Below are 26,991 nucleotides of genomic sequence, written 5' to 3' on the forward strand. Positions count from 1 at the left end.
GATAGTGTTAGTAAAGGAGAGTAAGGCAGTGGTGGTGCTATGGTTTGGTCAGAAACCATGCTGAGTACTGGTAAGGAGGTTGTTAGTAAGGAGGTAGTCTGAGACCTGAGAGTGTATGCATCTTTCTAGTATTTTGGAGAGTGGAGAGAGAATAGCTATGGGGCAGTAATTGGTTAGTTCTGCAGAGGGTCCGCCTTTGTAGAGGGGAATTATATGTGATACTTTCCACAGTGTGGGAACGTAACGCTTGGTGTGATGGATTTGAAGTGTTCTTAAGACACTCAGTCTTGCTGGCTGGATTCTGCTAAAATTCAAAGTCTGGTTATATTTGCATTCACAGTCTGTTGCATACAGAAACTTGCAGAATATACACTGATGAGAGAATATACTTTGCAGCATCAACTTTAGAGAGCAGTAACAAATAACTTTTTATAATAAACCAAACGGAACCACGTTGCAGCTTAAAAGTACTGTTTCAACTTTACTTCTCATATAGTACAGATGATGTGAGAGATATAACATTTACCTTAGGACAAATGAGTCCCTACCATACCTCTAACATAACTGGATTTATACAGCTCTTTATATACAGTTTTAGTCCTCTTGGTATTCTATTTTGGAGAATTGCTTATCCTGTAGAAACAATACTAAGCTTCCTTGTTTAACAATGTCTTGTAAGAGACCAGCTTTTCTGACAGTGTGAATATCCTGTAACAGTGTCCTGTTGTTCATGCAAAAAACATATTTTTGAGGAAACACATTGTTCTGTATTCTATTTGGATCTGTGTATAAGAGCATCTGTTCTTGTGCATCCTGTTTTCCATGCAGAAAAACATATTTTTGAAGAAACACATTGTTCTGACAGTGTGAACATCTTGTATTTTATTTAGATCTTTGTATAAAAACATCTGTTCTTGTGCCATATCCTGTTTTCCATGCAGAAAAACATATTTTTGAGGAAACACATTGCCACAGTGTCATTGTCCATTCTTTAAAAGCAGATTTTGCATTTTTTGCTCTTGCATACATCCTGTTTTTAAGTCTGTAAGGGAAAAATGTCCATTCTTTAAAAGCAGATTTTGTATTTTTGCTCTTGCATACATCCTGTTTTTAAGTCTGTAAGGGAAAAATGTCCATTCAGCAGATTCCTTTTCCAAGCCATGGTAATTTAGTATGGATGCTGATTACATATTACTAAACTCTATTTCTACATTTAAGCAAGCTTTATCTTATACCTTATTTATGTTGCATAATTGCAGCAAAATTACTTTCAACCTTAGTATATTGTTGAGCACACTCTAACAGTAACTTTCTGACAGAGATCGGTTAATCAAGATGGATTCTGGGTAGTCCAGAGCATCAGCTGCAATTTGTAGGTATTCACTTGGGAGGTTGTCTGCTGCTAATTTGGTGGGTTTAAGTTGAGTTAAGAGTTATTTATGTTGGAGGTAGGTACAGGAGAAAAAGAGAAGGCAGTGGGGAGATTACTAGTTGAAGGTGTGGGTTGGAGGGTAAGGGGGTTGTGTTGTTTAGCTAGTGATAGTATGATTTGGGTGAAGTGTATGTTGAATGAGGTAGCAATATTTTCTGAGGAGTGAGGGATGTTAGGAGGAGGGGTACTGACGTTACCTGGGTGGAGGATGGAGTTTATGGAGGACCAGAATTGTTTGGGGCTGTGTTGTGAGGAGTCAAGGGCAGACTGGTAGTATTGGAATTTGTCCTGTTTTATTAGCTTTTTGACTCTATTGCGTAGTTCTAGGAATTTCTGTCTAGTTGAGGGGGTTTTGGTTTTGCGCCAGTGCTCCCAGGCTGTATCCCTGTTTTTCATTTCTGACTTAGTGGTTTTCTTTAGCCATGGGGAGGGTTGTGCTTTGGTTCTGGAAAATCTTATGGGGGCATGGTAATTAAGGATGTTCAGGAAGGTAGTATTAAAAAATTCAACTGCGTCATCTAGACTGAGGTACTTTAGAGGATGCCAGTTACATTCTTTGAGGGATGAGATGAATGTGAGTGGGTTAAAGTTTAGTTTTTTATGTATTTGACGGTAGATGACAGGTTTAGCTTGGTATAGGTATTTTTTGAGTAGGAATATTGGGGAGTGATCACTGAGGCTATCTGATAAACAGCCTGTTATATATGACTGGGGGCTCTTACTGACTGGTATCCAATCCAGGGTAGTGTGCTTGCTGGAGTTTTTATTTATCCTGGTTGGCGACTGGACTAGTTGGGTGAAGCCATGAAGGTGTACATGACGGCTTGGATTGTTACCAGAACAGGATTGCCAGTCAATATTGAAATCACCTAAATTGATAGTTTCTTGGGGGAGATAGTGGGTAGACCAGCTGAGGAGGTTTTCTAGTGGAGGGATGTTTTGGCCAGGTGGGAATTAGCATCCAATTATGTTGATGGTTTTGTTTTGGTTTATTTTGAGGTTGGTATATATTATTTCTTCATTGCCTATTTGTTAAGCTGATGATTTTAAGATCTGGATGTTTAGATGCTGTTTAAATATTATAGCTACACCACCTCCTTTTTTGTTTAGCCGGTCTACTCTTAGTATGCCGTAACCTGTAGGGAGTATTTGCTCACTGGTAATGTGAGGTTTTAGCCAGGTTTCCATCAGGATGACTATATCTGGGGAGTACAAGTCTATGGTGGCATGGAGATCATGGACTTTGTTGGATATACTTCTAATATTTAGACTTAGTAGAAGGAAGTCACTTGGCTTTCTATTTGCTGTAATATGGGAGAAGTTGTGGTTTCTAGTCTGATTATGAGGATTGGGTTTGGAGATGGTAGGGCCAGGATTGGGGTGGATGTCTCCACTTAGAGCTAGTTTTGATATGCATGAGATTATTAGTTTTCGAATGTGTTTGTTTATAAGGGAAACTTTATGATTGTGCTCTGTGGGTAATAGGTATGGTGGGAGGGTTACTATGTTAAGTTGTAGGGATGCTTTATGTTTGAGTAATATAGTTGGTAGAATATGTGGGGGGTGCATAGGGATGGTTCTTGAGTTGGTGGGAGGGGAGCTGAGTGAGGGTGAGACATGAGTGGTGGTGTGAGTAGTAGTACAGTGGTAGTGGTTGAGTGGGGGAATGATGGAGCTTTGGTAGGATGTAAGATATGCAAGGATAGTGCATGCAGTGAGCATAGGTAAGGTATGCTTGTACATGTTAGTTGAGGAGGTGTGATAGTAGTGGGAAGATGCAGGAGGTAGTGTTGGGTTAGCGCAGTGGTTGGCTATTGGAGAGATGGGAGGGGTTTGAGCGAAATAAAGGTGGGACCACTGGGGGCAGGAGGGGAGCGAAGTGGGAAGAGACCCTGTTAGTTGCTCGTATGAGGGGGCTGGAAACATTCAGTTAACAGAGTTAACTGATAAATGAACATATGATAGTAACAAGGGTGGTTGTAGTTTTAAAAATGGTGCCTGCCACAGGTAATATTTATTAACTTTGGGATTGTCTTACGGTAATAAACAGGGAAGGGGGAGGGGAGAACAAGGGTGTGAGCAGGCAGTTCTTTGTACTAAATTGAGATATATATACTGTTTTATATCCTTATATTAAAAGTACAGGCATTTCAGATGAAAAAAACATGTAAGTAAAACATTTATGTACAGATTAAAAAAACAAGCATTTTTTTGAAGTTAGAAATATGAGGAGAGGACAGAGAGAAGAAGGTGAGGTGGGAGAGATAAAAGGTGATATAAAGTGAAGAAAGGGAGTGGGTTGGGGGGAAGTTTATGATATATATATATATATATATATATATATATATATATATATATATATATATATATATACTGTTTTATATCCTTCTATTTATGTTCCCATTTTCACCAGGATCTGCTGTGGCTGTTCCAGTGATATAGTCATAACAAACACACACAGTGGCCAAGAGGAAACCAAAAAAGTACACAAGTCTTTGCACGTGATCGCTACGCTTTCCTCTTGGCCATGGTGTGTGGATTTTTACCAGTGTGTCATTTGAATTTGTTTTATTCTTGCGCCAGGATATAGCCCTGGTCCGCCTCCCCCCATTGGGGAGAGCCTTCTGTTGCCAGAATTCCACCTGCTCCCAGGGCTACCTCCTAAGCTTATGAGGTTGTGCACAGTGCAGTTGCATTGCTTGTGGCCTCTGGCACTCCTTCATTGGATTACAGTGCTGTTTTTCCCTCTGGTGGCTCTGCCAGGGATGCCTAATTTCTCAGATGGTGAGAATTGACTGAGATGGTAGGGATAATTTGTTGAATGGTTACTGGAATCCCACAGTGACCACCTGGAGAAGGTCCTCATGTGGCTTACAGAGTTGCACCACTGCCTGGCTATACTTTCACCATGTCATATGGGGGCCAATGGGGAGGGAGGTCAGTATGCAGATTGACCTCTACCTGGGTCTAGCTAAAGCAGTGTATGCAAAGGAGGGTTATATCCACCCTGTCCTTCCTGGTGTTCTGCTTCCATGCTTATCTCCTCCCTAGGTTAACAAAATCAAAAAATAAATAAAATAATTAAAAAAACAAACAAACAAACAAAAAAAACATAACATACATATCTGCGTTAGTATGAAAGCCCTTAAAACCAGGCTGTGACTGACATTCTAGTTAACAAAATTAAATTAAACACTGCTTTAAACAGTGCTATTAAGTTGGGAAAGATTAGCTAACCCAACTTAAGCTAACCTTGGTCTAAATGCGACTTAAACTGAACTATATCTTTTGTGCTCAAGATATGTATATGCTGTAATTTCCTGAATACCAAGGTCATGACTGAAGAGTCCATTGGATCAACAACATAAGCAAAGAGATTGTTAAGACCAATTTGATTTACTTGCTGATCCTCTTACCCATAACTGCAACCTTGGCCAACAAAATTAAATTGGCTACCTGTCACTCAGAGATCATCCTACCTCCTATGCACTTTGATATGTAAGGTTCTAATTGATCGTTTCTGCCCCTCAGTAAAAAGGAATCTCTCCCACAAGCATTTATATATGCTTATAACTTATATACACCCCTAGGATCACTTCATTGGCTCTGCTTGACAGAGGATCAGTTAATTAATCAATGGGGTGGTGAAAGCCGACACACTCTGGCTAGGTTTATAAATGCCCTTGGTCAGATAGCCTAGTACCTCCCTATGAACAAGCAAAAGACCTATTCCCTGACCTTTAACCAAAAAATGAGATTACACTGGGCGAGCCCTACTCAAAACAGTCACAGAAGAAGAAACCGTTTCCAAATTGAGCTTGGTACTATGGAATAAACTCCCTCCTGAAATAAAGAAAAAATTAGTCTCACCAAGGGTTTAGTTTAACCCTTTCTAAACATCTCTATGGTGAAATAGTTCAACATTCTATAGGGATAATGATGTTACATAATATAGCCCAGATTAACTAAATTCTTAAAAGTAATACATACTGTGACCTAACATACATTAAAATGTAAATATTGAAATGTAACTTATACTTTAACCCATTGCCCTGAACTAAATATAAGCAATGTTATAATCCAATGCATAGCCAATACTATAACAATGTACAAAACATAAGCACTGAACTGCAAAATGGAGTTTGTTTTTTCACCTCATTGTTTATATTTGTTGTAAACTGCGATTTGTTGTACAATTTCTGCCCTAGCATGTATCGAACATTTTTTCCAATCAGTGAGTTTTATGTTTATGTAATGTCTGCTTAGTGTTGTCATTGTCAATTAAGTTGAAGTATTTTAACTTTCATTGCAATTTTTGACTATATCCAATGGTATACAATTCAAAATTGTAAAAAAAAAAATATTTAATTGTCATTGCCTGTACAATTGCCTCTGGCCTGGGTTGTGACTGAAAAAGATTCTTTGGAGCAACTCACTTACCAGTTAACAAACAGCACATACATGCATAAAATGAATATGAAATAAGGACACCTTCACCCTCATTATCAAGAGAGAGAGAGAGAGATCCTGGCAGCCCCGTCCCAAGGAAATTATTTACATCAACAGAAAATTCAGGAGGCAGTCAGACCCTCCTTGACTGTGACATTTTTTATATCCTGTCAGCTACCGAGTTCCCAACCAACATGTACTGAGCATCTTATCCATGCATGTGCAGTATTACTAGAAGCCACACACCCCTCCCCCACTAACACTGCACAGAGTGAGTGTCATTAAACACCCCCACTTCAGATGACGTTATTTGGCTGGAGTGAACAGAAGGTATCCAAGTTGTGCTGCCATCATATGAAACATGGGGGAGGGGCTGTCAAAGATGACCTTTTCGCAAAGACCAGGTCAGATTGTGGTTGCAGCACAGTAACATTCTTGATGAGATCTGTTGTCTTTACATGGTGAGCAGCATTTTGATCAACAATGCATTTTTATGAGACACAAAAAGATATGCTGCCATTCATTACCTAAAGGCACTCCTAACAAAGTATCTTAAACATATCTAATAGACATGATGAATGAGTTATGATGCTTTTTGGCACCAGCAGTGGGTGTTAATGAGGAGGTGCTTTTCCATGTATTTACTTTTTTTTTAATTAATAATAGATTTGAAGTATGAGAGTGCAAAACAGAGGTCTACAGTGCCATCCATAACTGAAATTGTCAGTATTTTTAGTGTTAAAATGCAGTCTGCAGTAACTGTATTTTAAAGCCATTACTAGGCAAAAGGCCATAACAGAGAAAAAGTTACACTTCATTTATGATGTTCCCCTATAAACCTATCAGCTATGGAGAGACAGCTGTTAATACAAGGTACACACTGTCACTCCCCTGAGGCCACATTTTTTCTCTCGGTTTCCTTTTTTATCTCCCACCCTCTGTCACTCTCTTTCTCTGATTTTCTCGCTCTCTCATTTCTGCACCACATGGGATTTATTGATCTTGCTTTAATTATTTGCATTTCTATACAAAGAACAGGTTGTGAGCTGTACATGTCTATGTGCAAGTACACAAAATGTTCAGTGTGTAATAAGAATGGTTAGTAACATCCATTAGAAGAGCTGGGGCATATTCTGAATGGGGCTGTGAAAGAAATGAATGCTATTTGATAAAACAGGTGGCATATAGGAGTCCAGAAACATCTGTTCTCTTACAGAAGTAGCCTGATTTTATACACATGAACAGAATATGGCATTGCCATACCAGGTGGGAATTGTTTACTCAGCCTGTGCATCTGTCAGTAGTACAACTCTTAGGTGTTTTGGAATATGAGGTAACACACATTTTTCTCACTGGAAGAAACCTTAAAAGTGAGCCCTGTCACATAATATTTATAGTAGGGCCAATAGCTTAAAATATCTCTGTTCTTAAGGTAACTTCATTGTAACATCACGTAGGAAGATGAATGGAACAAACCTCAATCCGTATATATATTAATATAATTGATTTTTGGTGCTATTTTCAATTCATATCATTGTCACTTTTTGTGCATAGAAGTAGAGTTTTTTCTCTCTCCATGCTGAATCAGTTGTATTGCTGGGGTATTAAACTACAGATATTTTGGTCATATCATCAATAAAGTTTGCAGGTACAAGCTGCTGCAAACTTATACAGCCTGCTAGCATCCTCATTGCATCTGTTGCTCCAGCTGAATGCTTTTTTTTCCTGCATAAATCATTTCCCCATATTTCATTTGTAAGATATAGTTTTACCTTGCAAATCATTTTAAAAAGACAAATTCTGTATTGGTTTTCCACAACTGAACTCTCTTTCTCCTTGGGAGTGAATCTAAATTCTCTCACATAACACATTTTATTCACTTCACAGCAGATGGGTCTGTTTTATGTCAGCCCAAACAACAGACAAGAAAACTTATCAAATAATGATTTATTTCTCCAGCTTGTATGTACTTGAATATTAAATAGCAGATATAGATGAATGTGGTGGCCCATTTCTAAACAAAAACAACCCAAAGCCTCATTCAAGTCACATGTGACTGTGTTGTATCTTTGTTTGTTGTGGCATAGTATGCTATAAGCCTGTATTTACTTAATTCATAACTTTAAAAATGACATATGCTCCCTGTAATTTACAAAAAACGATTTATTTAATGACTATTGTTGTGTCATCCCAACCCATTTCATACTGACACCACCTTTTGAGATATTTGGCAGCCAGGTGTGAGACAACTTCCAAGTCAGGTTTTTGTACCCTTTTCTTTTTCTGGCAAACACATAATTGTAATACAATATTTATATACTTCATTCATAGTTTTAAATGTGACTGTGTTAGCCATCATTTTCACTTGTACTTGCTAGCTGGTAAGATGGCCTGTACTTCTGGATTCAGCCACATGGCAACCAGGTACTTGTCCCTATCTTCGGCCTTAAATCCAGAAATGAAAGAGCCTGGGAGGTCTTCCCACTGGTCTCATACAACCCAGATCCACCCCTGATCTGCTATCCCCGGAACCATAACTTGTAATGAAGTTGCTATGCAGATAGTCCTACTGTCCTGTGAGTACTGATGACCATTATATTCTGGAAATTCTGAGAGATACTGATCTCATTTTTATGGGGAATACTGAAAAAATGCTTCTGTCCAAGTCCCATAGCCTGTTTCCTTACTATGGCCCAGTCTTAGAGCCTGTCTTCTTACTGTGTCCCATTCCCACAGCTTGTCTTCTTACTTCAACCCAGTCATACAGCCTGTCTCCTAACTCCATCAGAGTCCCATATACTGTCTTTCTACTGCATCATAGTCTGACAGGTGGTTTTCTTACTCCATCCCAGACCGACGGTCTCTCTTGTTACCTTATTCCACTCCCACACCCTGTCTTCTTATTCATCTCAGTCACACAGCCTTTCTTCTTACATCATCTCAGTCGTAAGACCTTTCTAACAATAACCCAATGCCAAAGCTGTCTTTGTATTTTGTCCCAGTCCTCTAGCCTTTCTTCTTACACCATCCAAGTTATGCATCCTTTTCTTCTTATAACATCTCAGTCCTGCAGCCCTCCTCCTTACACCATTCCAGTCCTGCAGCCCTCTTTCTTACACCATTCCAGTCCTGCAGCCCTCTTTCTTACATCACCCCCCGTCCTGCAGCTCTTTCTTACACCATCCTGATCCTACAGCCCTTCTTCTTATGCCATCCCATTCTCACATCCTTTCTTCTTACACCATCCCAGTCCTGCAGCCTTTCTTTTTTCTCTATCCAAGTCCTGCAGTCTTTCTTCTTACACCATCCCATTACAAGCCTAGACATGCACACCAAACCATTTGGATCCCGAAACAAAAATAATACGAGGGAGTGCATTTTAGCAGGCAGGATGCTAAGGATTTGTAGGGTGGGTGTATGTTAGGATAATCCTTTTCTTATTTTTTTTCATGTCTGTATTACCTGTGTCATAACTACTTTACTATATGTTAATTGTGGAGCTTATCTCCCCGGGCATCCACTGAAAATGGACCTGGTCCAGTTGGATTTTCCCGGTTAACAAATGTAAAATAAATAAAAATAAATAAATTATTGTTGGTCTCTGTCCATAAGGGACATGGGGCCAGACTGGGGGTAAATTTATGATTTCCCATCCGATTGTCAAGGTTTCATTTGAATAGGGCAGGGATGAACTCTGTTTTACCTGAATGTGTGTGTGACTTAAACAGAGCATGCTAGAGTGACATATGTTTGTTCCAAAGACTGATCCTTCTGAAGAACAGGCTTCCCATCCATGTGAAGCTGAGTTTGTCTTTTACCCAGTTTAAGTGCAACGTAGACCAGTGAATGGGGAATAGGAAATTTACACTGGGCCTGGCACCCACGTCCCTTATGGACAGAGGTAGTTTATAAATGCCTAGCCCTCAATGTCTTATTTGGATACAGGACATCATTATTCTTTTGGGAAAACTTGGCTAGGGCTTAGAAAGGCCCCCTAGGTCATTGGCCTAGTAGCAATCTGTAAATCTATGGGGAGGCTATTCCATAGTGTGAGGATCCTTTCGAACATGTATCTGTTTCTCCAGCACATTCTATTTATGTCACAAGAGAAGTTCAGGTCCCTGAATCTAGTGTTTCTGGTGATGCTTGTTTTGTGCATGTGCAACAGATCCCTCTGGGTTGGGTCTGAGAAAGCCGTGTAAGTCAGGTGAAGATCCCCATTCAGCAGGTTGTAGGAGACTAAATACAGAGACAGAGCCATTAGGTGATCAGAGTAAGACTGCATATTCATGCCCTGAATTATTCTGATGAGAAACCTATGTCACCTTTCCTGCTTCTCCAAGTGTCTGGTTAGATACATGTCAACGGGGGTCATTGTATTCAGCGACAGGTCTGATAAGGGCTGAGTGGAGTGGTACTATAACTTACTTGGACTTGGATGCCATACTCTTGCCTATAAGTTGGGCAACATACAATGATTTTCTTATCCTCTTATCTACATGTTGGTCAAAGGCCAGATTGCTATCTGCATATGTTTCTAAATCCCGTATTACTGGGTCAACTTTTATAGATGTTTTATCAGTGGAGGCATAATAATGCATTTTTTGGCATTGAGTTTTAGGTCATAGCTTTGGCACCAGTCATTTGTCTGTGTTAAACCCACTTGCAAGACGTTTTTGTCTTTGGGGGGAATCTATAATAGCTCCCAATTTACAGTAATCTGTGAACTTGGTAAGCCAGAGGCCATTAATGTAAGCCGTGACTTTTGAGAAGTAGATGCCAAACAGGAATGAAACCAACATGGAGCTCTGGGGTATTCTACTAGTGGCTATTCTCATGGTGGGGATGGTCTCACTGATCCTGACCTCTTGAGTCTGTCTGTGAGCCAGTCGACAATCCAGCAAGTTATGTAAGAGTTTATGCCTAGATCAGGGAGCTTGTCAACAGTGCCTAAGTGGGGTATTTATCAAATGCCTTAGCCAGGTTAAGATACACTGTATGCACTGTTTTACCCTAATTCATTGCCTTTGTGACCCTCTCAAAGAAGTAAACCAGGTTAAGTAGGCATGACCTTGGGTCCGGTGTTTGTAGGTTGCCAATGTCCTTGTTATCATTTCCATGATAATTCCTTCCATGGTTTTGTATATTAGACTTGTTATACTGATAGGTCTGTAGTTTCTTAGATTGGTTGATGGTCTGCCCTTGTGGAGGTGAATGACTGTTATGGTCCACCATTCACTTTGTATGTAGCCTGTTTCAAGGCTGTAGTTGGAGTCCTGATAGCTCATGTTTTGCACTGTTCAGGAGGTAACCAGAGATATTTCCAGGACCTATGGAGGCAGTGCTCTTGGCTTTAGTGAGTGCTGCTAGCACCTGTACCTGCTGCCAGCTGGGGGAAGTATGTTAGAGGGGATTTCATCTGGTGGAGTGCTAGGGGTGCTTGAGATAAATTTGTCAGATAGTTGATTTGTTATAGCATCCTGGTTGGTGTAACTGGTACTGTTCGCTACAAGTTTGGCATGTTGTTGTGATTTACCTCTAAGATTCCAGCCATAGCTGAAGAAAGCCTTCGGATTATCCTTAGCATGTGAGGCTATCCTGACCTCACAGCTGGTCTTGTAGGACTTAATTAGACCTCTTAGTTTCTTGTTTAGTTGTATAAGAGAGCACTTATCTTTAAGGGAGTTGCTTTTTCTGATTATGGCCATGAGTTTTCTTATTTTATGGTATACCCTGCTTAAGTGAGGGTGGGGTTTGTTTTAGCTTTTGTTTTGAGTTTATTTCTGGTACATATGACAGCCTGCATGCAGCCATTCACATTTGTATTTTGACTCTGTGAATAAATCTGCATGGGTAGCTGTGGCCTTGGGGTTGGAGGAACTTTAAAGTTTGACAAATTGTCACTTAATGGGATGTAGTTTGCCTTTGAATAGTTTCTGTTACTGTCTTAGCTGGATTTGGGTTGATTTTTACTTCAAATGAGACAGTTTTGTGATCCAACTTCACCAGTGAGGACATCACACGGATCCAGTATGTTTGATCCTCTGGTTGGAGCATGCACTGTCTGTTCCAGGGTGTTTGTGTTAATAAAGTCCAGTAGCCATTGTGCCTGTATGTTTGAGGCAGTATATATTTCCCAGTCTATAGAGGGGTAGTTAGTCACCCATGAATAGGGTATTTGGTTGGATGGTGAGAGCTTCTTGTAGGTTTAGGAATGTGTCCTGAGACTCTCTGCGTATAGATGGTGACCTGTAACTAGTCATGATATAGTGAGTGACCTTACTTATTGTGACTTGCATATACCTGAAGGTATGTCTGTTGCTAACATAGATCAAAACACATTTACCTTTGTCCCCAGTCTGTGCTGATGTTCATCGTGTTTCACTGTTGCAGTCATTACACTTGGGTTATCCTGCTGGCAGGCTACCCGCAGTCGGCCTGAATTCCAAAGTCCTAGTCCAGCGTTGGTTGCTGTCACCTCTTCCCTGACGTCAGTGTGCCAGAGGTATATAAGATGCAGCCGATGCCATTTTCTTCTGTCTTTCTTGCCGCTCGGTGCCCGAAGCAAAAGCAGTTTGCAAGTGCCGGTCGGCCGACTCCTGAGATTTTCGAATTTGAATTTCAGATCCAAAGTCTTCAATAAAGCTAAGTACCCCGTTGGGAAAACTTTTTCTTGCTCCAGTCCGATGTCAGTAAAAGTTAACAATTGTATTTCTTGTGGGAAGCAAATACCTCATAAGGATTTTCATTCTTACTGTATTCCTTGCCTAGTCCCTGACCACGACATTGCTAGTTGTCGGTTTTGTGCTAGATTCAACCAATGCACTATTAAGCGTCGGTTCAATTTTGCTTTTCATTACTTTGGCCGAAGGTTTAACTATATAATGCTGTCGGAACAACTGACGACCGGAGTTCATAAAAAGCACAAGGACAAAGAAAAAGACAGGCATCCGAGGTCCAAAACCGACGATGAAGCCTCTTCTAGGCCAGTCGCCGGTTCGCCAGTTTTCAGTAAGGCGCTTTCGCAGCCCCTGATGCCCAATACCTCAGAGCCACAGTCCGCCTCCGACTCACACGTGGAGACAGCTAGGCCTCTGGAAACTCAAGGTATTGGGCCTACAGAAACAATTCCCTCAGATGGGTCCGGAGCCGCTGAGCAGGCATCGGCTTCTGAGGGTGTTTTCAGACCTTCACAGCTTACTATCAAGACCTCTTCAGCAGCCAAGGCAAAGTCTAAAACACCTATAAAGACAAAGAAACAAGTACAGCATTCTCCTGGACAGTCAACCATGCCAAAGAAACAGATGCTCAAAATGGCCGAGGACCTAATTACTTTGATCAGGGGCTCCCATGCCCCTCCTGATAAAAGGCCTAGGCAAGACACTGATTATGACTCCTCTGACCAGGTTTCTATTTCTTCTGATTCCTCTTCAGAACAGGGATATTCTCTTCCTCCCTATGAGGACTCTGATGCTGAAAAATCTATCCCTTCAGCCTCTCCTCCTGAGGACTACTCTTTTGGGGAAACCCTGCACACCATGAGGGAACATTTCCATTGGGAGAGCCAGGATTATTCAGAATCCAAGAAAAGGCTCAGAGACTACCTTTTATTGCCTCAGCACAGGCCTTTTGCTGTCCACCCTGTACTAGATGTTGTTGATGATGCTTTTTCTGAATCCAGTTTGACTCCTGATTCTTAACCCCCTGCACCAGTTAAGCCAGATGGGTACTACAGGGTTCCAGATTCTCATAAATTTCTTTATAAAAACCCTGCTGCTGATCCAGAAACTATTTCTCAGGGTCCCAAAGGGGTCAAGGCTTCCACTGCAAAAAACCCTGTTCCCTCTGATAGGGATTCTAGAGCACTGGACAGATGGGGGAAAAAAGTTTACACCTCTGCTACTTTAGCTGTAAGGGCTTTAAACTGCCTGTTTCATATGCTTAAATATCAGCAATACCTAATATCTTTGCTAAAACAGAAAATGCTTACAAGCTCTGAATGTCATGAGAACAAGGAAATGCAGGATTTATTGCATGCAGCTGAACAAGTGGGAAAGCATACTTTGCAATGTGATTTTGATTCATTAGAGGCAACTTGCAGAGCCGCAGTTACAGGTTCTGTCATTCGAAGGCATGCTTGGTTAAAAGAACAGAGTTTACCTGGTCATGTTAAAGCAAAATTATTGGATGCTCCATTACAGCATGATACTTTGTTTTTCCTGAATCCAGTTTGACTCCTGTTAAGGCAGAAGAGGTGTTAAAGAAAATGGAGGATAAAGCAAAATCAATGCAGACAGTAAAGGATTTCTTACAGGTTCAGCCACCTAGATTTAGCAGGAACTGGCCTTCTAAAAATTGGTCCTTTCCAGTGTCAGACAGGCCACAAAGAGGCAGATACAGATGCCCAAGAGGCAGATCTCGGCCCCAAGGATAATACAGACCTAAATAATGGGGTGCTTCAGCCCCCAAAGGCAGAGAAGACAAATCACAACCTTATAGGAAACAGTCCCAATGACTTTCCTCTACAAATGCCAAGCACTTACCTTTTGACAGCACCCTTGGGGGGAAACTAGCACTTTTCTCACAAAACTGGCACATGATCACCCAGGACAAATGGGTACTGAATATTGTTTCTCAGGGTTACAGGTTCCACTTTCACACCCTACCAAGATCAAAAGGTATGCCAGACCTGCCACAAAATCAATGGGCAGAGGCACAAAAACAAATTTCTGCTCTCATGGACATGAGGGCTATTCAAAAAGTACCATAGCAAGAACAGGGGCAAGGATTTTACTCAAGACTTTTCTTGGTACCCAGAAAGGACAACACCTGGAGATCAATACTGGACCTGTCTATTCTAAATACTTTCTTGGATGTTCCAAAATTCAAAATGTTGACACTGCAGCAACTTCTACCCATGCTGGGCAGGAAGGCTTGGCTAGTTACTTTGGACCTCAAAGAGGCATACCTGCATGTCCCAATCAGATAATCTTGCAGAAGATACCTCAGATTCATAGCTGGCTCAATGCATTACCAATTCTCTGCACTGTCCTTTGTCTTATCTGCTGCGCCCAGGGTCTTCACAAAATGCCTGGCACCAGTAATTGGAATTTACAGACAAAAAGGAATTTGAATATATCCCTAGTTGGACGACTGCCTTATTCAAGCAGAGAGCAAGGACATTCTACTACAGCATCTGGCATTTGTAAAAAGATTACTAATTTGCCTAGGGTATACAGTAAATGAAAAGAAATCAAAACTAGTGCCCTCTCAAGAGATAATATTCCTGGGTGCAAGCTTAAATACAACTGCCCAGATGGCTTATCTCATGCCAGACAAGCAAAGGCAACTGACTCATTACTTTCAAATGATGGCAACAAAGAATCAGCTACCTGCAAGAAAAATTCTGCAGGCTTTGGGCTTCATGGCATCCTGCATCCTGCTAATTCCATATGCAAGACTGCATATGAGGAAGCTACAATGGTATCTAAAAAGTGTTTGGACTCAACATTGCCACAGCCTGGAAACAATAATAACTCTTATTCCCTGCCTGCAACAGGAGTTTCGATGGTGGGCACTGGCCTGTCACCACAACAAGGGACAGCCTTTCACTTTACCCACAGCCAGGCAGACACTAACAACAGATGCATCGGATTATGCCTGGGGGGCACACATGGCAGGAAAATATATTCAGGGCACATGGCCCGCAGACAAATGCATCTTCATATCAATCAAAAAGAGATGCTGGCTGTACAGAATGCCCTGACAGCCTTCAAGGATCTGCTACATCCAGGACAACTATTACTATTACATACTACAGTTATGTGGTACATAAACAAGCAAGGGGGCACTCATTCCTACCCCCTCTGCAGGCAAGCCATGACTTTGTGGAACACAGCACTGACCTATCAAGTATATCTGCAGGCACAATTCCTGCCAGGAAAGAAAAATACTCTGGCAGACGAACTAAGCAGAAACCTCATGGACCCTCACGAGTGGAAACTAGATCCACAGGTCTTCAGCATGATAACAAGGAAATGGGGATGCCCAGACATAGATCTTCTTGCCTCCCCTCACAACTGCCAACTACAGAGATTCTGCACAAGGACTTATCACTCACAAGCATGGAAAGTGGATGCTCTATCATTCAGCTGGAAAACCCTAACAGTTTATGCCTTTCCACCACTGCCTCTCCTTCCCAAGGTATTCCTAAAAGTCAGACAAGAGAAGCCAAAAATGATTCTGATTGCCCCAGACTGGCCACGCCAGCACTGGTACCCAAACCTAAGGAGCTTGTCTCAAGGCCCAGCCTGGACTTTACCTCAAATTCCTCATCTTCTGACTCAACAAAACAATTGGATCCTGCACAGCCAACTCAGAACCTTAAATCTGGCTGCATGGCAAATAATATAGCTACTCAGAACACACCTCTCTCTAAAGCTGTTATGGATGTCATTTTTGAAGCCAGGAGGCCCAGCACCAGGAAATCTTATGCAGAAAAATGGAAGAGATTCTATGCTTAGAACCAGGCACAAGGATTTGAACCACTTGTACCAAATATTCCTCAGATTTTACAATACCTAACTGAGATGCTGGACAAAGGCCTATCCTTCTCATCAATTAAGATCCATGCCTCTGTCGTTTCAGCTCATTGCAATAAACTCCTATTTTCTCTCATCCACTGCTAAGACAGTACCTCAGGGGGCAAAAAACATAAGACCCCCAAGGAGAGCACCAATACCTACATGGGACCTCAACTTTGTCTTGGAAAAGCTCACACTGCCTCCTTTTGACCTAGCCAATACAGCTGATATAAAATTCTTATCATGGAAAACTGTTCTGCTCCTAGCAATAACTTCAGCAAGAAGAGTCTCAGAGTTACAGGCATTAATGGCAGTGGAACCCTTTATCATTTTTCATCCGGACAGGGTTTCTCTAAGGACAAACCCAACATTTATGCCAAAGGTAGTAACCAGTGTGGCTCTTAACCAAACCATTCATTTGCCAACATTTTACCCAAATCCCTAGAATAAAGGGGAGAGACTTCTGCACTCTTTGGACATACACAGGCAGCTACGCTTCTACTTGGACAAAACAAAAGCTTTCAGAAAAACTGAGTAACTGTTTGTAGCATATGCTGCAGGATCACAAGGAAAGGCTATCTCAAAGCAGACTATTTCAAAATGGATGGGACACTGTATTCATTTCTGCTATACACAGCATGGCAAGTCAGTGCCTAAGAATATTAGGCCACATTCTACCAGGGCAGCAGCCACTTCAGCAGCCTTTCTCAGAGGAGTACCAACCAAGGAAATTTTGGAGGCTGCAACTTGGTGTTCAGTGCACACTTTTACCAAGCATTATCACTTACCTCTTTACTCTAAATCCAGAGCAGGCTTTGCCACTGCAGTTCTGCAGGGCCTCATAGCCACTCCTAATCCTATTTAGACCCAGCCGCCCTACCTCAGCTTTGGGATTCAACGCAAGTGTAATGACTGCAACAGTGAAATACGATGAACATAGTACAGTTGTGTACCTACCATAAATGTAGATGTTCAAATGTATTCACTGTTGCACTCCAGGTTACCCACCCTCCATCACCCATTCTTTGCTGGGACTTATCTATACTTCTCTATCCTATACAACCTATGTGGTGTATTTGCTTGTAGATGAAGGTATTGTTTTTATTTTACTGTATGTTTTTATAAGCAATATGTATTGCCTACCTTCTTGGGGGCACCTGACATCTGGGGCAAGAAAAACTGAAGAAAATGGCGTCGGCTGCATCTTATGTACCCCTGACGCACTGACGTCAGGGAAGAGGCGACAGCAACCGACGCCGGACCAGGACTTTGGAATTCAGACCGACTGCGGGTAGCCTGCCAGCAGGATAACCCAAGTGTAATGACTGCAACAGTGAATACACTCAAACATCTACATTTATGGTAGGTACACAACTGTACTTTGTTGGTCTAAATGTGTGGAAGGCATTGTAGCCTTGCACTTCTAGAGTACTTTCTACAGATTTAAACCAAGTCTCAGGCACAGCACAGAAGTCTACATTCTTCAGCATGAGGAAGTCTTGAAGGGTATGCTTGCCTTATGGGGACCATTAGGTGTACGCTTATGTAAGATGTTTGGTGTTTCTTTTGTTGTGCACTTTAGTGATTGTTGCATTAGGTGGCTTTGGAGGTTGTTGAGATTTGGGAAGGTTTCCTTTAAGCACCTCAGCATAAGGCAATCAGTGTGTGTGGTAAACGGTATGTGTGGGGGTTATAGTGTGGGTATTCCTGGCAACTGCATTTGTATGTGAGATTTTTACCCCCAAGGAAGTTGTGTATTTACATCTCGCACAGACTGTGTCATTTTCTTAATGATTAACTGGTTGTCTGAGAATGAGACAATTGATATATTGCCTTAGGGTGCCCAAATCTACCAAGCTGGCCAGAGAGACATTTGGAAATTGCATATCCATGTTGTCTGGTCCAGTAACGGAGTTGTCTGTTTAGGATTAAAGATTGGGTTTTAACATGGGTCTCCTAGGGTAGTTTCTGGGGTTAAGGGCAGGATGTTATATAATGCTAAGAAATTGTAGTACTGTTCGGTGTAAAAGCTAGCTGCTCTAAGCTTACTTCTGCACAATACCATGCTATTTAACAGGTTTTAGATCTAATCATAACTTTATAATTAAATTTTACTGTCTAGGCATTTTCTACTATACAGGGCACTGCTAATCACCAAAGCCCAGTGGGCAGCTACAAGCAGATAAAAAAGCTTGACAAGTGACTCCTATGCCCTATAGCCAATAAACAACCACAGTTTGAGCTTCCTACAGTGCTTTCCAACTCAGAGACCAGGTAAACACCTTCTGCCACATGATGTCTGACCCTGGAGTTGCTTAATATAACAGCACAGCAAAAGAAAATCTCAAGTGCAGATTAAAGTCCTTGTTTAATTTGCACTTCTGCAAAGAGATTGGGAGGCACACAGACAAGAAAAGCTAACAGACAGAGAAATAACAATTTTTGCCACAAAGTTAAATAAATGCTCTAAAAATGCTCAAAAACAAGTACAATTAATTAAGAAAATATCTTTATTTTAGCTTGGATTACTCTGGATGCAGTTGAAACACTGGAAAAGCTTTGCAGATTTCTCTGAAAATGAACAAACAGCCTTGCAAATTGCCTGATTTACAGCAGAGAAAAAGCTTGTATGCCCTCTAGCCAATAACCAGGCACAACTTGAACTTGTGCTTCACAACTCAGAAAGACTACGTAAATACCATCTACCACAAGATGTCTGATCCTGGAATTTTGTAATGCAAAAGCAGAGCAAAATCAGCTCTCAGGTGCAGATTAAACAACAAACTACTACCAAACAAAGTTTCTGGCTAATGCACCCTTTTGCAAAGAGATTTGGAGGCACACAGACTACAAAAGCCAATAAACAGAGATGACTGTTTTTGATACAAAATTAAATTAATGCTTTGAAAAATGCTCAAAAGCAGTAGTGATCACTGTATAAACCAAGTACAAGTGCAGTTAATCAAGAAAATATCCTTAACTTGGATTGAATGACACTGGATGCAGTTGAAACACTGGAAAAGCATTGCAAAGTTCTCTGTAAATGAACAAAGAACCTTGCAACTTGCCTGATCTATAGTAGAGTAAAAAGCTTGTAAACTTACTCCTATGTTCTCTAGCCAATAATCAGCCACACTTTGAGCTTTCTGCAGTGCTTCCCAGTTCAGGCAGACCATGTAAACACCCTCTACTACAAGATGTCTGACCTTGGAATTTCTTAATGTAACAGCATAACAAAAGCAGCTCTCAAGTGCAGATTAAACAACAAACAACTAACAAACTAATAAATCCCTGGATATTTCTCCCTTCTGCAAAGAGATTTGGAGACACACAGACTAGAAAAGACCAACAAACAGAGAAATGACTGTTTTTGCTGCAAAATGAAAGAACTGCTTTAAAAATGCTCAAATGACAACAGTAGTGATCACTATATATAGCCAGTACAAGTTCAATTAGTCAAAAGAAAAAATATTCTTATCTTAGCTTGGATGGCTCTGGATGCAGTTGAAACACTGGAAAAGTATTGCATAGTTCTCATCCCATTCCTGTAGACTTTCTTTTCACACCATCCCAGTCCTGCTGTCTTTCTTCTTATACCATCCCAGTCCTGCTGTCTTTCTCCTTTTTCTAGCCCAGTCTTGCAGTCTATTTTCTTACACCATCCTAGTCCCACACCATTTCTTGTTATACCATCCCAGTCATGCAACCTTTCCTCTTACGCTACCCCTGTCATGCAGTCTTTTTTCTCACACCGTCCAAAGTCTGCAGCCTATTTTCTTTCTCCATCCCAGTCCTGCAAACTTTCTTCTTTCTCCATCCCAGTCCTGCAAACTTTCATCTTTCTCCATCCCAATCCCACAGCCTTTCTTCTTACTGCATCCAAGTCCCACAGCCTTTCTTGTTACACCATCCAAATTCTGTAGCCTGTTTTCTTTCTCCATTCCAGTCCAACAACCTTTCTTCTTACACCATCCATATTCTGCCCCTGCTTTCTTTCTTTCTCCATTGCAGAGCGACAACCTTTCTTCTTACACCATCCAAATTCTGCAGCCTGTCTCCTTTCCCCCCTCTGTCCCACAGCCTTTCTTCTTACACCACCCCTGTCCCAAAGCCTTTTCTCTTTCTCTCCATTCCAGTCCCACAGCCTTCCTTTTTATACCATCCGAATTCTGCAGCCTGTTTTTCTTTCTCCATTCCAGTACTGCAGCCTTCCTTCTTATACTATTCGAGTTCTGCAGCCTGTTCTCCATCCCAGTTCCACAGCCTTTCTTCTTATACTATTCTGGTCTCTCAGCCTGTGTTCTTATTCTAGTGCCTTAGATGCTTGGTAACAGCCCGCTGTACATTCTTCATACTATTTTAAAGCTTATAGAACTGTGCATGATATTTTAGATGTGTGCTTGACAATGCCTGTACAGTGCAGAATAAGATTAAAGGCCAGGACAAAAGGTTTTCAATCTATCAGATCATCTGTTTATTTAGCTAGCCCTCACACAGGTGGCTCACTGTGCTTCTAGTTAGTCACATTTATTTATTTACTCCATTTGCTAACAGTCCCAATAAAAGGAGCATTTTTAAAGCTCACTGCAGTTTTCTTTGTTTTACCTCAGCATGGCCATGTGTAATACGACAACTAGTTATATAGCTTTAAGCTCTACATCTCTGGCAATGCATCCATTATTCTGTTAGACTTTGATCTGCCTTCTAACCACTACTCCAAAGAACCTTTATATTTCATGTTGTTCCACAAGCCATCACTTGTATAAGCATTTCTCTCCATTTTTCTGTAATGATTTTTTGTTAAAAATGCCTTTTACTTTTCTCATCCTCTGTTTAATTGTCAATCAAATCTTCTTCCATATCTGTGTTTCATTATAAGTAATCGCCTTTCACTATCCTTCTCACCACCTTGTATGAGTATGTCACATTCTTCATTCTGTTTCACTTGTACATGGAGCATCGCCAATATTTGTGAGATTTCCTCAGAACTGAATTATTTTGCCTCTGTGAACATCTTCATTGTACCTTTCTACCATTCTGATGTCTATCATGAGCATAAATCGATGCCAATTGAAGAAATCTTTTGATTCATAAGATATACCAAGTACTATAGCTAGCCTTATACAGTTCACCTCTTCTCCCTCTTATTTGTCTCAGACATACTTACCCTGCTATAGAATTCTACCAGCCTCTTCAAAAATGCTTCTGATTGGCTGAGCACTGTACTTTCCACATCTTAATATCTCCAACCTCCCCATGAAGATAACTATGCTTCCATATAATATATGCCAGCACTATAGAACACAGTTTATTTTTAAACCATAAAGTGTGAAGACAAAATCATACCAGTTTCGGCATATAGCCTTCTTCAGTGATACCAAATCATGTTATTCAGTGACTATATATAGTTAAAAAAAATAATTAGTTCACAAGTTGGTGAGAATCCATTTAAAGTGACAGAGTACAAATTTAAAATAGATTAATATATATTCACCCATTAATGCCTATGTATGAAACCATTATGGAACTGCCCATTTAACCAATATATATAATTATATATTGTTATTGTAATAGTTATACAAAAACTCATAAATGTTCATTTAAACCTGGATAGAACAATCCACCTAATCTAATAATCCATGCTTTTTCTTTCTGGTTCAGTAAATCATGGCAAACATATTTATTAGTATAATCCCCCTTGATGACATCAATGACTTGGAATTGAAATTTGGCATTTGTGTGGGCCAACTTATGTTTATATAAGGCGCTAGTACAATGTTTATTTCTAACATTACTTAAATGTTCCGATATCCTAATTCTGAATGGTCTGGATGTTTGTCCTATGTAAAAAGCCAAACAAGAACAGGTAACCAAATAGATAACCCAGCTGGTGCCACTGGTGCCACAGGTAGCAAAACATCTAATGTCAAAAATTTTGGTAACATTTTTAGTTGAAAATTCCTTGGACTTCTTGATATGAGCGCAAAATCAATGGATGAAAAGCATGGATTATTAGATTAGGTGGATTGTTCTATCCAGGTTTAAATGAACATTTATGAGTTTTTGTATAACTATTACAATAACAATATATAATTATATATATTGGTTAAATGGGCAGTTCCATAATGGTTTCATACATAGGCATTAATGGGTGAATATATATTACTCTATTTCAAATTTGTACTCTGTCACTTTAAATGGATTCTCACCAACTTGTGAACTAATTAGTTTTTTAACTATATATAGTCACTGAATAACATGATTTGGTATCACTGAAGAAGGCTATATGCCGAAACCGGTATGATTTTGTCTTCACACTTTATGGTTTAAAAATAAACTGTGTTCTATAGTGCTGGCATCTTTTTGAAGCATATTGAAGTTGTTCTTTGCCGTTGCACTAGTCCTGCGTGCGAGGTTTTTTGTGACGTTTCCTGTCCATATAATATATACCTGTAGTCCTTTTAGCCATTTCTTATTATCCATGTCCCCTTACTGCCTTACTTCTTTGTTAACCCTACAGCACATAATCTTAAATAACTTGGTATCGATTTCCCAGCAGGTTCTTCAGCATTTAATGCAGTGCTCTATATATGACCTCATCAGTGTTCTGTGTATTGTGAAGAAGAGCTATGTAGCCATAGGCATCACACCTCTGGCAATGTATCCACTTTTCTGTGAGACTTTGTTACTACCATCTTACAGTACACAACAGAATTCCCTTGACCACAATTATCACACCAGCATAATTTTCCCTTTGTCTAAGGGGTGCTGATCCTAACAAACAGGTTATCTCTTGGGTTCTTCTTTAATTGCATTACAAGTACCATCTGTCTGCCTATCCACAGCTTGCATTAGTCCACGCTTCACACTGGTTTCTCCATCATTATGCTCCTTTTTAATATTGTTGTCAGCATGCAGGTTTACTGTATTCTCCTTACATAATACAATGCAGAGAACCCATCAAAGCACCAAATCCTGCGACTCCAGTAGCCCCTGACTTCTTGTTTGACTACGCCTTCATAATAACTACCTTCTGCTCTTATAAGCTGATAAACTACCTTTCTTTCTTACTGATAGCTATTCTAGGCTTACAGAACTGCACAGAATGTCCCATATGCAGTCTCACCAGAAAGCTTTAAGAAAACAAATGGAAACAATCACACTCAAAGATATTCTTTTTGGTTTACAGTTTATTTTTAATATGTAACCTGTGCAAAATAATAAAGAGACATTAGACTTAGTAGAGCAAACCATATAGATGCCGAAGGCACAACTATTTTTTTTTATAAATATCTTTATTAATTTTAACATATAACCAAATGTACTTGATAATTCATACATGTAATTGACAATAAGATGCATAAATATTTCACAATAACAAAATAACAAAAGTATTTAAAAAGACATCCACTTTTTAAACTTCACTAATGAATGCACACATTAATTTTTCATAAAGTAACATGTTCTTTTAAAGGCAACCTCTGTAAACTAACCCACATATTATAGGAAAACATTTTTTCTAGATGTTTGTCATTTAATTGTCGATAGTTCTAAATGACATACATCAGTCAGACACACCTATTTATTAATGGGGTCTCATTTACATCTTTATCAGAGGGAACTCATTTGTAAAGTGAAGATGGGCCAGATTCAAAAAAACATTTGTTCTGCAGCTCAAAACATAGTTTGGGTTAGAATGTACAACAAAAAAATGGCTTCTATGTGATTTTGTAGATAGCAGCTAGGAAGCCACACCACTCGGAGAAGTCATGAAGTGAGCCTTCGTTAATATTTATAGCTTGTGCTACTGATTAACCCAGTAAAGCACTATACAGAGACTAAAGTTCTAATTAAACATGTTTTTGATTTATATATGTGGCTGTCAGGAGTAATAACAATAGTGATGTACCTCATACTCTACATTATATGGGGTGAATTACTTTGTCTCTTATGTATGTACAGATGTGTATATGTGATTAAATGTATACGCATATGTATATTTGTGGGTGTGTGTGTGTATCTATCTATCTATCTGTCTATCTATTTATCTATCTGTGTAGATAGATATAGATACACATACACACATTCATATATGAGTATGTATGTGTGTGTGTGTATGTGTGTATATATATATATATATATATATATATACACATACACACACACATATATACCTATATAGCTGGATATGTGTGTGAATATATGCATATACTTACCATAATATATATACATGCATATATATATATATATATATATATATATATATATATATATAATATAATATAATATTAACACTATTAGCACTCACTCCTGAGCCTCACTGTGTATAGACAGTATACATGGTACTTACCATTCAGTCAAAGTAAAGGGCTAAAATTCAACTCAGGTAAGAAACTCTCACTTTAGTTCCTCTTTACAATTTGAAAAATGTCTCTTTCTGTACAGGTTCATCCAGGGCCTTTGTTCAAGGTCCATTCTATCTCCTACTTGAGAGGCCAGTATCTCTGGTACTTAATATATCTCTGTGTCTCTATTTTTCTCTCCCTCTCTCTGTTTCTTTACATAACTGGCTCTCTACAGTACTTCCACTCTTTGCTAGTGAGTCCCACATCTGTCTGTCTCTTTCTCTGTTTCTCTGACCCTCTTTTTATACAATGAGAGATGTGGCCTTCTCCACTCTGGGCTCATCCAGACCCTCCTCTTAGATTTTCCCAAAACTGCACCTCCACACACCCCACATCAGATGATTGGGCTCAGGCAGTATTTGCCAGTGTGCTAAAGCTGAGAGCAGGTGTAACGTTGTGATCACCTAACATTATATGTACTTCACAAGGGCATGAACTCTTCTCCTACACTGCTTACCTACACTAATCAAGTCACTTGGTAGCTCTAAGGCACTTCACTTTCCTTTTGGTACTGGGATGAACTTTGTCTTAGTGAATTACATTTGTTAAGATTCTGTTTCTCTGTGGTATTGTACATCTTCTTCTCATTTATCATGCTTGAGCACAATTTCCACAGCATTCTGTTCAAGCTGATTCACTGTGTTGTTTGCTGTGCTTTTTATTTCTTCATGTGTCTCAGTATACTGTACACTCTGCACTGTCCGCTTTGAATCTTACCATTCTGTTTTAAATTTGCTATGTACTCATTCTCTGTACAATATTTTTGATTAGGAAGACCATGATGCATTTTCTGTTCTCTGAACTGAAGTTGTAGCTGAAAAGGGTCAATAGATCAGGCCACTTACCCAGTGAACAAACATTAAATAAATAACTAAATAAATAATAAATGATTCCTGTAACAAGCTCCATGGATTTTTTACAACTTCTAATTTCTTAAAGATCTTTAATTTGAAACCCAAGTTCTTCCTCTCAGTATTATCTGTTCCACTTGTCTTAGAATCAGAGAATCAGTCTTCACATTACCAGAAAATCAATATTTCCAGCTAAGGTTTCATTTTGCATATTTAGAACACTGGACTGCAAACCATTCAGTTGTTCCTGCTACCACAAACTCTTTTGAGCAAAGCACTTCCATTCCACTGAAGCAGATTTAGCTGACCAAAACTTCTTTCTTTGATTAATTCGTAGTACTGTGCCTCTCTCTATTTTGCCTTACTTTCATAATAGTAACATAGGCATTGGTATGAGTTTTTTCTTCTTGAAGACAGTACTGTCTGACAGTCTTAACATTTGTTCACTCTCAGTTAATTCTTTAACTTCATCTTGCAAAGTTATACCATACTGTGAAATTGTTTCATATACTTTCTGTACTTTTTGGTTAATCCTTTGTTTCACCAGTACATTTCCCATAACAAGCTGCATTGCCTTGGTTCTTGTTTCTTAATGTTCTTTAATTTGAAACCCCAGTTCTGCCTTTCAGTGTCATCTATGTCAGTTCTCTTAGAACCAGAGTCAGAAACATTACTTCCAAGTAAGATTTTGCACTACATAGTAAATGGACTGCAAACTATCCATTTACTCCTACTTATCAGAGACATTGTGGTGAAAAGCACACCTATTCCACTGCACCAGACTTAATTGACCAACACAACTTTATTTGCTTAACTCTTAATTGAGATCAGCAGAGTTCTATTTTACTTCCATGATAGCAGCAGAAGTATCATTTTCTTATCGTCTTACCCTCATTTTCAGTACAGGCAACCTAGAACCAGTTCATCAAGTTTGCACAAAATTTTATTTTTTGTGCTGTACAGCAGTGACTTCCTTTTTCACTTCCTGGGTTTTTATTTTGAAAATCAGCACTTCTTTCCTGACAGAGGGTTTAACCTTTTAAAAACAACATCTTACATCAACTTTAGTTTCACACAATGCTAGTGCCATTTTGGTAAAGTGATTTTATCTCATAGTTTTTTGTTGCTAGTTTTTATTATAACACCAGCAATGAACTGCCTAGAAGATCCACTTTTATTACCTCCCAACACTCACAGAACAGACAATCTTACAGGTATACCAGCTCTTTAGTATTAACAATTCACTAATCTAGAATACTTTCTTTTCTAAT

The sequence above is a fragment of the Protopterus annectens genome, chromosome 12.part0, assembly GCF_019279795.1.
Source record: "Protopterus annectens isolate FY-2018-M chromosome 12.part0, PAN1.0, whole genome shotgun sequence".
NCBI classification, from domain to species: Eukaryota; Metazoa; Chordata; order Ceratodontiformes; family Protopteridae; genus Protopterus; species Protopterus annectens.